Here is a 12,438-nt window from a genome sequence, read left to right as displayed (position 1 = left end):
ATGGAAGCTGGTCAGGACTGCCAGGGATCACAGCTTCATTTTTCTGGAGGAAAACTGGCTTTTTAAAGACACAGCCTTAGATCTTTGCCAATCACAGAGACTGTTTCCAGGACACGGATTTCAGTGTTTGGGCTTTGAACAGAGAGAGAGGCACCTTGATCTGTTCAGCAGCTTTCTGAAGGGATGCTATTTATGTCATCAGAATGTTGCTCAGGCAAAACTGGAAATGGGAGGAAGAGGCAGAGGCTACTTTAGAGAACCAAAGGGATTTTCAACCAGGAAAAATAGGTCTAATGAATTGATGTTTGCAGAAATGAAGACATTTAAACAGAATTATTAAGCAATTAGCCAAATTATAACTAGGATAGGAAATACAAGATAATTTCAAAGGAAACAATTTCTAATAAGTCATTATCTTGCTCTGGAGAGCTCTGGTTTCTCCCCTTCCAGAAAAAGGCAATTATTTTGATAGAAGAGAGAGAGGCAGTCATGTTTTCCTTGTTGATAGGACGGTAATATTGTGGCTCCTGGAGGGAGGCTCTCACTGCAGTGAAAACAGTCACAGATGTCCTGGGGAGTTACTGTACAGTTCAGTGGAAACGGTTTCTAAGTTCAGTCCTGAATCCCAGGCTCCAGGCCCCTCCCAAAGCAGCTCAGGTATATTCCCAGGGTGTACTTTATTAGGCCAAGGATCAGTGACTAACACATGTAGGTTAAAAAGACCAAAGACAAGGTTCTATTACCAGATGAGGAGCTCATGTCTTAATAACCTTTAGAGTATTTTGGTGTTCTATACTCCAGTCACTGGAGAAGGATATCATGTTTGGTAAGGTGGAGGGTCAGAGAAAAAGAGGAAGACCGCCCCCCCAATGAGATGGATTGACCAAGTGGCAGCATCGATGGACTCAAGCGTGGCAACGGTAGTGAGGTTGGGCCAGGATGGGGCAGTGTTTCGTTCTGCTGTGCATAGGGTTGCTATAGGTCGGTAACAACTCGATGGCACCTAACAACAACAACAACAACAACAACAAATGCTCAGTGCAAGGAGCCCTGGTAGCATAATGGGTTACCAGATGGGCTGCTAACCACAAGGCTAGCAGTTAAAATCTACCAGCTGCTCCACTGGAGAAAGATGAGGCTTTCTGCTCCCATTAAGACTTATAACCTCAGAAACCCTATGCAGGGTTGCTCTGAGTTGGAACCTACTCTATGGCACACCACCATCACGATGCTTAGTACAGCATATTGTTGTTACTGTTGTGTGTCGTTGAGCCAGTTCTGACCCATAACAACCCTACAGGGCAAAGTAGGACTGCCTCATAGAGTTTCCAAGGCTATAATCTTGGAGTCCTGGTGTGGCGCTGTGGTTTAATGCACCAAACTGCAGTCATTTGAACTGCAAGGTCAGTGGTTCAAGCTCACCAGCTGCTCCTCAGAAACCCTATACAAGAACACTATGGGTTGGAACTGACTCAACAGCACTTAACAACAATAGCAACAATCTTGACACAATGACCCCAACAATGGGCTCAACATAACAATGATTGTGAGGAAGGCACAGGACTGATCAGCATTTTGTTGCATTTCATTCTTTTGTGCAATCAGCACTTACTTGATGCTTGCACTTCTGACCTTTCAGTTAGCAGCTGACTGCTTAACCACTGAGCAACCTGGGCTTCTTCAATGCATCATAATGGTTGATTTTTTTTCAAAGGATTGTGTGTGTATGGTGGTGGTGGTGGTGGTGGAATGGGTAGGGGTGGTCATAGTAGACATATTTGTTACTTGTAATTGGGAAATTTAAGGAATCAATTTAATCTCTATAAAAGTATACTTTGTTGTTGTTGTCAGGTGCCATCTAGTTGGAACCAACTCATAGCGACCCCATGCACAGCAGAACAAAACAATGTCCGATCCTGGGCCAACCTCACTACCGCCGCCACACTTGATGACATTAATGATGCCACCTGGCCGATCCATCTCGTTGGGGGTCTTCTTCTTTTTCTCTGACCCTCCACCTTACCCAGTATGACATCCTTCTCCAGCAACTGTTCTTTCCGGACAATGTGTCCAAAGTATGAGAGATGAAGCCTAGCTATCTTGGCCTCCAAGGAGCACTCTGGCTGCACTTCTTCCAAAACAGATCTATTGGTTCTTTTGGCAGTCCCTGGCACTTTTAGTATTCTCCTCCAACACCACAACTCAAAGGCATCAATTCTTCTACGATCTTCCTTATTCACTGTCTAGCTTTTGCATCCATATGAGGTTATTGAAAATACCATGGCTTGGGTCAGGCATGCCTTAGTCCTCAAGCTGACATCTCTGCTCTTCAGTACTTTAAAAAGTTCCTGTGCAGCAGATTTGCCCTATGCAATACGTCGTCTGATCTCTTGACTGCTGCTTCCACGAATGTTGATAGTTGATCTAAGAAGAATGAAGTCCTTGACAACTTCAATCTTTTCTCCATTGATAAGGATGCTGTTTATTGGTCCAGTGGTGAGGATTTTTGTTTTCTTTACATTGAGTTGTAATCCATAGGTAAGGCTGTGCTCTTTGATCTTCATCAGTAAATATTTTAAGTCCTCTTCACTTTCAGCAAGCAAGGTTGTATCATCTGCATATCTCAGGTTGTTAATAAGTATACTTTAGTAGAGATGAAGTATTTATAGTGGGGAAGGAGTGAGCGCAAAGAGAGGCTAAGAGAGGGTAGACAATGAGTTTGCAGATGGACAGACAGGGCAAGACTCTCACTGGCTGCGTAGCATGATGGATAAACCCGGACCCACCCTCTTTCCTCTCTCCTTTTGTTCTCTTTGGTGTCAGGGGTGAAGAACACATTTGTCTTTTCTTTGTCTTGTATCTAATGATACAAGGGGAGAGAGGTGAGGGCCACATCAATAAAATGGAATTCTTGGCAGAAATATAAAACACTCTACTCAGTCTTTGCAAATTGATAAGAGGGAATATAAAAGTTGAGTTAATATGGGCAGAAAATTATTTTAAAGATTCTCCTAGTTTTCTATTGTGGCTAGGTAGTTGAGAGGAGACAAGAGAGGTACAGAGGCAGTCAACAGGCAGTAACAGTCACAAAAGAAGAGACAAAGGAAGAGATAAAAATGAAAGACCTATGCATGGAGAAAACATGGAAAGGGAGACATACGACATCTTAGTCAGCAATATAAAGGTACCCAAAGAAATACACACACACTTGCATATAATACATAATACACAGTTTTTCATGTATCAGTAATCTTGCTTGGTCACATTTTATTTTCCACAATTAAAAAAAAAGGTCTTTTTTGTAAATTCACAAGAATAAGCATAAATAAAGAGGCAATGTCTTCATTTGTGCCTTTGCAATAGAGTAAATAGAAGATAGGCTTTTTTCAGAACATGTACTGAAGACCATTCTAGAAGGTACTCTCCTAGTTACATAGTGAGATATCAGTGTTATCATAGTTTTTCTGGTTTCACTTGGCATGGCTTACACAGACCCAAAATATCTGAAAGCAAAAGAAGTAGTTTTATTTGATTGGCCAAACAAAGGACCATATCAGGACTTGCATCACCAAGATGGCTCCCCCAGACAGGCTAGGAGTTCATATGGGTAGGAGAACTTGAGGAAAGGTCTCAACCAGGAGAGGTGCTCTGAAATTGATTGGATGAAGCAAATGGGGTTGTTTTGAGTGGCTCTTAGTCTGCCCATGCTCTCAGGATTTTGTGGAATGCACTGGACTGCAAGGTTTGTTTGAAATGCAAGGTTGGTGGTTCAACCTCACCAGTCTCTCCTTGGAAGCCCTATACAGGGTCACTATGAGTTGGAACCAACTTGAGAACACTTAACAACAATAACCACAAGACGACTGTGCTGGAAGGATAAAATGGCAGAATTCCCTCCTTGTTTCCCCATGTTGACGATAATGTATAAAAGAGCAGTTGTTCTATTCAGGTATGTGCAAGCTGGTTGATCTAGTTGGAACTAGTTCTTCAACCTCAGCCTCTTGTTTTTAAATAGCCTAACTCTTAAAAGGGCAATAGTACAAAGAAGGAAGTTAATATTGTCTTAAACAAGTATGCTATCTAGAGGTTTTATGTAGTTTTAGGCACCTGTCTCATTAGGACAAACATCTTCTGGGTCCCTCTGACCCCTGAGACTATAGCTATCATGTTCCAATTAAGTAGACTAGATGCAATGAAACGATGAACGTAAAACCGAGGGTGAGGTAGTGGAACATACTTTATGTGTATGTTCCATAGGAGTGGGGTAGGATATCTGGTTGTTGTTGTTTAGGTGCTGTTGAGTCAGTTCCTACCCACAGTGACCCTGTATAAGGTTTCTGAGGAGCTTGAACCACTGACTTTGTGATTCAAACCAATTTTTCAGTCCAGTGCATTAACCCACGGTGCCACACTATGGCGTGACTTCAATGAAAAGACAGCTGTGCTTGCTGGTTCCAATGATGTTCATGTGCAGGCTTTTCTCTTTGCTGTGAATTTACAGACAGACCTTGGACCATCAAGTCTTGTATTGGAGACCTTTGAGTATTTAGAGGGCTCACTGTAAGAATCACTCTTGTTATGGTGCATCTAGTAACAAGCTGTGATTTTGTTCTTTAAATAAACGTATTTATAGCACTCAAAACATAAAAACAGTCTTTATGTTTCTACTGAAATTACTCAAACTTGAGTGAACAAATGTTTCATTCATTTGAAACTTTAGAAAAACCACCAAAATGCACCTCTGAGTAAGCATTTCCTTTATATCTGGGTGATTTACAGTATGCCCTGGGTGTTTGGGGTTCCATAGTTTAATTTCCTGCTTCCTGGGTGGCAGTAGATAATAGGCAGAATGCTGCATGTTGACTGATTTTTCCTTCAAATGAATCCCCTCCTGGGTCTTTAGTGCTCAGTGGTGGAGGATGGCAATCAAAAGAACAGAATAGAGCCCAAGTGAAAATGATTTTTAGTTGAAAAGCCTTTCAGGGAATATATACAATGTGGTATCGTATTTTATTGTGAGAATCACACACACACACAAATAACAAAAGACTAGAGCTGAAGTGACCTTGGTAATGAATGATTTAGTCTACTTCTCTTGTCTTATAAAAATGTAGACCTCCTGAGCAGGGACCCAGGACTATCTTGCCATGCTGTTCCCCATTTCCAGCAAGAGAACAAAGCTTTCTAAGCAATGACACTGCCCATTAGGTAACAGAATAATGGTAATATGCTGCACCTGCATTCTGAGTTTAGAGAGGTTTAATGTCTTTACAAAGCAAACTAGGGGCAACGTTGAATAACTGTTTAACTCTTCTGACAAAATACAAATCAAACAGTGTGTGCAATTTACCACCTAGGTCACCGATTCCAAACTTGGATAATTTATGGACCCCTTTAAAGGAAAGCATCCTCTAAGACCTTTGATAAATTTTCTTAACTGGCATTTGAAAACCATTTACTGAAGAAAGTTAAAATCTCATTCTTTGAACATTGAGAATATTCACTGAAAAAAAAGTTTTCTTTTGGAAAAATGAAAGCACAGAGCATAAGCAATTTTATTGGATTTAAATCTCCACTCCCTAGAGTATGTCATTCAATCCCATTGTCCTAGTTCGGAATGCATCTCTACTTACTCTCTTCTCTGAAGGTACCTGAATAGTGCTCATGGTTTGTGTTTGATTACTAACCTAAAGTTTGGTGGGTTCAGTCTGCTGATCTGCTTCCATAAAAGTTACAACCAAGAGAACCCTATGGAGCAGTTCTGACACATGGGCTCACCATGAGTTGGCACCAACTCAACAGCAATGGGTTTGGTTTTGGTTTTCTTCTCCGAGCCCATTAAAGAAGTTCATCCCCCATTTATATCCCTTTCCATCTTCACTTCATTAAGAACTATTTTTATTAGCGAAAACTGATTTTTTTTTTTCATTTTTCTGCCAGTATTGCAGCTTATTCTTTTTTTTTTTTTTAAAGTTTTTATTGTAAATTGAGTGATAGTTTACATGGAAGAACATCAGTTTTACACTCATCGTTTCACTGAAATGATTAAAATCTCCTCCGTGCATCATCATCATTCAACAGTATTTGCTTCTATTCTCTCTCTTTCTGTGTGTGTGTGTGTGTTTGACAGGGGTTATGTACACAAAAACACTCAGGAATATATAATCATTTAAACAAGCAAAGGGCACAATTTGCAAGCCTGCCCCCCTAGCCATCAGCACCTGGCTGCCGGCACACAGCCTTTCTCTTTCCATGAATCTAGAGTCCTCAGCTGCTCCCTCTCTCCATGCCCTCATCTCTGCCTCTATCTCTGGTGTTGCTGCTTCTCTGGATTGGGTCCCACATTCTGCTTGTGCTCTTCTCCCTTGATGGTCCTAGGGTTCTCTCTTCCTGGACTGTAAGATTACCTACTCCTCTCTTTTTGTTACAAAACTTCTACCTTTACAGCTGTGACAGTCACAATTAGTCATGATAAAAATTATTCACAATTGAAGCATAAGAATCTTATCCCCATCTCCTTTCACCAGACCCATCTAGACAAGAAGAAAACTATTCAGTGGTGATTCTGCCTTCCTTCCCGCACACTCTGAAACTAAACTCCCTCTTGAAAACTTGTAAGCCAGTCACTTCATGCCTTTATAGCCCCTCACATTTTAGGTAGCCAATGTCTACGTTACCCGTCTCTAACAACCCTGTATACAGAGCGAGTAGGCTTGATCTTGAATGTGAAGATTCCTTCCCTCTCAGTTGGTGTTTTGAACTACTACATCCATAAGTATAGGTCAAATCAAACTGATTTTTATTTCACATTTTTGCAGCTGAGTAGTGTGTCCTATTCTCTGTTACTTCATCACCTTTCTGTCTGCCTCCTTATGTGATATTCATAACATTTGCTTTAATGAAATTCTTCACAATATTGCTTTTGTGGGATGCTTTTAAAAATGAAAATGCTAGTTTTATAAGGTGAAAGATTCAGGCTTCATATCGGCTATCGAGGCAGAGTCAGCCACCCTCCAGATATCAGGAATGCTGTGCTCTAAACACCTCAGCTGGCCTTGTACTTAGTTAAGTTCCCTGTTTTACAACCTCACCAATTTAACACTGCCATTCAGTCCTCCCTCTGGGGTGACAGGTGGCTAAAAACACATTTAGATTTTCCTCTGAGGGGGAATTTCTCTCCTTGACAGGCTTTTTCTCCTCGGCTCTCACAGACTACTAGGAATTCTTTGGAGAGCTCCCCTTGGGAGTGTCTCTTCCCTGTAGATCTGCTTTCATCTACTTCTGGGCCAGACTTCCCATTCTGTTAAGAATTCTTTTCCCAGTGGAAATGTCAGCATTCTAGAATTCCTTCTAGGCTATTATTGTGTTGTTATTTGGGGTTTTAGGAAAAGTAGTTTTTTGAGAAATTGCATGGATTTCCACTCTATATAATTTCAGTTTAAAAAATGAAAGCATATTTCTTCATATACACACAATCCAGTATGATGACCACTAAGCCTCATGAGGTTATTTAATGTAAATTGATTAAAATTAAACACAATTTCAAATGTCATTCCTCAGTCTCACTAGTCACATTTCAAATGTTGTAAAGTCACCTGTGTCTAGTGGCTACTGCATTGGACTGGGCAGGTCAAGGGCATTTCCATCACCGCAGTGAATTCTACTGCACAGTGCTGCTCTACAGCTTTTTTTATGCTTTAATAAAATCTGAGTGAAAACTATGTACTAGGCTCTTAGAGTTGAATTCTGAAAAGGATATAGTGAAGCATAAATATGTAAGCCATCTTCAGTCAAAACTCCTGCAAAATGCAGAGGATAATGATTTAATACCTAATGCCATTGGATTCTGGTGCCTTCCATGCTCAAGTCAGCCACACAAAGCCTCATTATTTAATTTAGACTCTGAGAACATCAGCTGTTATTGAAATGGAAAGAAAGAGCTGACTTAGGCTAAAATGCTGGTTCTTCTCAGTGGAAAGGTGTATGTGGGGCTTGGGGGGCGGGCAGGAGTGCAGGAGGAGATGTATTTGAAGCATCTGAAACTTGTGTCAAACTAGACATTTCATCCTCTACCCAGATCAGATCAGATTTTTAGGGAAAGTGTTGGTGCTGCAAGTGAAACTTCTGTAGTTAAAAAAATACTTCCCAGGTGGCTCCCCTGCTTCTTCCTTGATCCTCCCTCCAGGTGAGCATGACTGCTCCATGGAGATGGATAGACTAGTTGGGAGAATGGGCATAATTGCGGAATGGCAAAGACCACATATGTAGGTTAAGTACATAATACCTTATATAGGTTAAGTTCTGGTTACGGTGGCTGACCTCATAGGCAATTCTGTACAAAGTCTGAATGGGTAAGCCTTCTAGTTAGTAAATTTGCATTGCTTCTTCAAAGCTGCATGGCTAAATATTTAAGACACAGTAATAAAACAGTCATTCATTCATCCAAGAACCATTTATTGAGCTTCTAACAATGCCTGTCAAATGCTGTGACACATATTGCAGAATATGGTCTTAACTTTTTCTCGGCACTCCTTCTATTCATGCAGGTATTTGCCTCTTTATTTGATGGTGGCTCCTCCCACACCTCACTGAGCAGCTGGACTGGCCATTCAGTCCTTTCAGCTCAGTCAGACCCCACTGATGTCTAAGTCCAAACAGATAATTTCAGGAAGCAAATGATGCTACGGAATATTTGAGACCAGGAGGCAAACGCTTGGGTGATGTCCAAGGACACTCAAGACAGAGAGTGAGGGAGTAGATTCAGAAGGAGTGTGAGGCTGGGCCCTGATGAAATCCTGAGATGCAAGAAAATCTCCCTGAAGATTCAATGATTCTCATCCTCTGGTCTGACCTTCTATCAGGTAGAAATACTGAACAGAAAGATCCTAAGATGAGAATGTAAGCAGTAACAGGGACATGGTTTTCTGAGGGGGCTGAAAGAATACTGTAAGTGAGAAGTACCACAATAGAAGAAATGCTTTCGGACTCCATTTGCTAGGTTAAACACACGCTACAAGACTATTTCACTAGGATACATTTGCACAGAGTGAACACTGGTTATAAAGAAGATTCCTTCCTCAGAGATATGTACTCAAGCCCTAGGAATTAAAGACCCCCAAGTGCATAGCTGGGAGTGAAATTCGGTCCTTCATAGTCACCCACTTTCTGTTTGTTCTATGGGGAATGTAATGCTAAAGGTACTGATTGATATTGTCTGATAGAAAGATGGACAAATCAGCTAACTCCAGCTTTTCTACCACAAAAGACCAAGGACAATGACCTGGTGCCCCTAACCTGTTGCCATTGAGTAGGTTCAGATTCACAGTGCACCTACCAACTCATAGTAGATCCTGACTTTACAGGACAAAGTAGTATTGCCTCATAGAGTTTCCAAGGCTGTAATCTATGAGGACAGCCTGCCACATCTTTTTCTGTGGAGCAGCTGGTAGATTTGAACTGCAGACTTTTGCATTAGCAGCAAGCACTTTAACTATTGTGCCACCTATGCTCCTTTAATATATGGATACCTGCTGCCACTGAGTCAATTCCAACTCACAGTGACTCTAGAGGACAGAATAAAACCGCTCCAGAGAGTTTCCAAAGCTTATGGGAACAGCCTGCCACATCTTCTTCCCATGGACTGGCTGGTGAGTTTGAACCACCAACCTTTCGATTAGTGGTCAAGCCCTTAACTACTGTGCTATCTGGGCTCCTTCTGATACACCTCAAAACCCCCAAATCAAGCTCAATGCCATCGAGTCAATTCTGACGCGTAGCGATCCTGTAAAGGGTTTCTGAGACTGTAAATTGTTATGGGAGCTGAAAACCTCATCTTTCACTCATGGAGTGACTGGTGGGCTCGAACCACCAACTTAGCAGATAACAGTCCAGGACTTATCTGCTAGCTTGGTGGTTCCTACAACACCACATCTGATGCATATGTTATGTTGTTAAGTGTCATTGAATTGGTTCTTACTCATAGTGATCCTGTATAGGGTTTCCAAGGCTATAAATCTTTACAGGAGCAGAAAGCCTCATTTTTCTTCCATCCAATGCATCTATTACTGTTGTTAAGTGCCATTGATCGGTTTCCACTCATAGCGACCCTGTAAAGGATTTCTGTGGAGTAGCTAGTGAACTTGAACCGTGACCTTGTGGTTCAAGCCGACTTTGCAGTCCAAGTGCATTAACCCACAGTGCCACCCAGGACTCTAGGCATTTGTAACTCTAAATATTTTAAATATTCAAATGTAATGTTTGCACCTAGTCCTTTTACTGGATCTAAAAGTAGGAAAAGGCAATGCTGATTTAAAAAAAAAAAATTTATTTAAGAATGATGTATTGCTTTTCCTTCAGATCGAAGTTTCCAGATTCCTTAGTTCAGACCACGAGTGCAGAGGTAGGAACTTACGTCTCCGTGGCAGCCATGGCCACAGAGTCAGTGTTTGCAGCCAATACGCCTCGATGCTGTTAAAAACTGTTGTTGCTGTTAAGTGCTGTCCAGTCGGGTTCTGACCCATAGGGACCTTTTATAGGGTTTCCAAGGAGCAGCTGGTGAACTTGAACCGCAGACTTGCCGGTGCTTTAACACCAAGTGTTAAAGACTAGCGGCCACAAATTTGTATTACTGCCTTCAGATACACACACGTGTCACACAACATACTTGGGTCAATATTCAAGAAGTCACTGGGATGGTGAGAGGTTAGTTTGGTTTATTTATTTACTTACTTTTTGTCTTCCTGTTATAAAAAGGAAAATTTTCAAAAAAAGGAAAATTTTCAGTTCATTGCTGAATAATGAATTGGTAAGTAAATTCATATAGTTCTTTTTCTACTTTACACAAAGCTTCATAGTCAACCTTTCGAGCTACATTTTCTTTTCCGCTATTAGTGCTTGAAGCCACTATTTGGGCTTCTCTCTGCTTTGCTGTAGATATTAACAAGTTCCGAGCACCAACGGCCAGCATCTTTTCATCTTCTGCATCTGTTTCAAGTTGGTCAACAAGCTCAATAAAATCACCAACTATTTTCTGAAACTGATCGATTTTGTCCACAAAGTGGTCTGTTGGGTGATCTCTCGTTCCAGTACTTGAAGCTTGTTCAGCTCATCAAAATGCAGCCCCAGTTCACCCAGGATGTCCTTGGCTATAGCTGCAGGCCACATAATGGTAGCATGCCGTGGTCCAGGCTGATGTCTGTGGCAGCTTCGCTCTCTGGTCAGCTTGCCAGCCTCTACCGCTGCCACGGCGACAGGACCTGTTGATTTATCGGACAATGCTAATTTTTGAGAGTTTCATTCCATTTCAAAGTTTTCACACTGCTCCAGCTTGACTTTCATCAGTAAACAGTGAAATGGCACAAGACAGGAAAATAGAAGCAGCTGGGGAATTTACATAGTACACACATCATGAGTCCCCAGATACCTGAAGGACTGATCAAGGAAAGGCACTGAAGAGTGTCTACTATGGCAGACATTTTACTCATGAAGTCTTATTCCATTTTCCTGGTACCCTTAAAGGCAGATGTTATTAATCCTCATTTCACAGATGAGCATAGTGAGCCTAGTAGGTTTCAGACACTTGCCCAAAGTCACATAACTAATAAGTGATAGTGCGGGGACAGTGGGGATTCAAATTCAGGTCTAGTCACTCCAAAGACAATACTCTATCTTGTATCCCTTGTGCGTTGTAAAATATTTCAAAGCATCTTTTCCCGTTGTATTGAAGGTGTACTATGAGACATTACCTCATTAATCTTCACAATCTTCTCTGTGAAGCAGGAAAATCCCCATTGAGTCTTTAGTTTTCAAATGAGCAAACTGTGCTGCAGGGAAGCTCTTGGAGGATCTGGGACTCTGACTGGGTGTCTGGTGGTTTGGAGTGAGGAGGGTAGGCTTGGGGACTGTGAGTGAGGATGGTGTGGGGTGAGGCCACTCTGGAACACAGGGGGCTGTAGGTCACTCGCCCACGTGGAACACATCACCCTCCATTCCCTCTCCTGATACAGGACATGGTTACACAAAATTCAACATATAGCTCCAGGCTCTAAGTGTTGCTCCTTGCTCAGCCTTGAAAACATTTTTGTTTTTCCTTCAAAAGAAATAAACTCAATTTTTCTTAAGGAAAAAATCCTTTCAAATACAGGGGAGTCTTGAGAGCATGACTATGCTCTCTCAAAAGCTTTCTTTGCATACGTTGGAACTGCCTGAGTTGGATTTTCCAGCCTCAAGGGAATGAAGATATGCAGACTAAGTTTTGCCAAAACCCTCTCTGGCTAATGTTTCAGTGTCACTATTATGCATGGATGTCATCTGCTGGGTTCGCTAGAGGAGCAAAACCAGTGTGTGTGTGTCTGTGGAATTATATATATATACAAGGAGCTCTGGTAGCGTAGTGGTTACGAATCGGGCTGCGAACCTTAAGGTCAGCGGTTCGAAACT

The 12,438-nt window shown here is 41.6% G+C and overlaps 1 protein-coding gene and 1 pseudogene across 2 annotated transcripts in view; both read right to left on the bottom strand.

Annotated features, from left to right (window-relative positions):
- LOC102825152 (lipoma HMGIC fusion partner-like 3 protein-like) overlaps positions 1-12,438 on the bottom strand; it is a 675,272-nt gene that overhangs the window by 80,960 nt on the left and 581,874 nt on the right. The window lies entirely within an intron of this gene.
- Positions 10,784-11,474, bottom strand: LOC102836509 (annotated as a pseudogene).

Source organism: Chrysochloris asiatica, unplaced genomic scaffold (genome assembly GCF_000296735.1).
Source record: "Chrysochloris asiatica unplaced genomic scaffold, ChrAsi1.0 scaffold00010, whole genome shotgun sequence".
Taxonomy (NCBI): domain Eukaryota; kingdom Metazoa; phylum Chordata; class Mammalia; order Afrosoricida; family Chrysochloridae; genus Chrysochloris; species Chrysochloris asiatica.
This window is presented reverse-complemented; position numbering and strand designations above follow the sequence as displayed.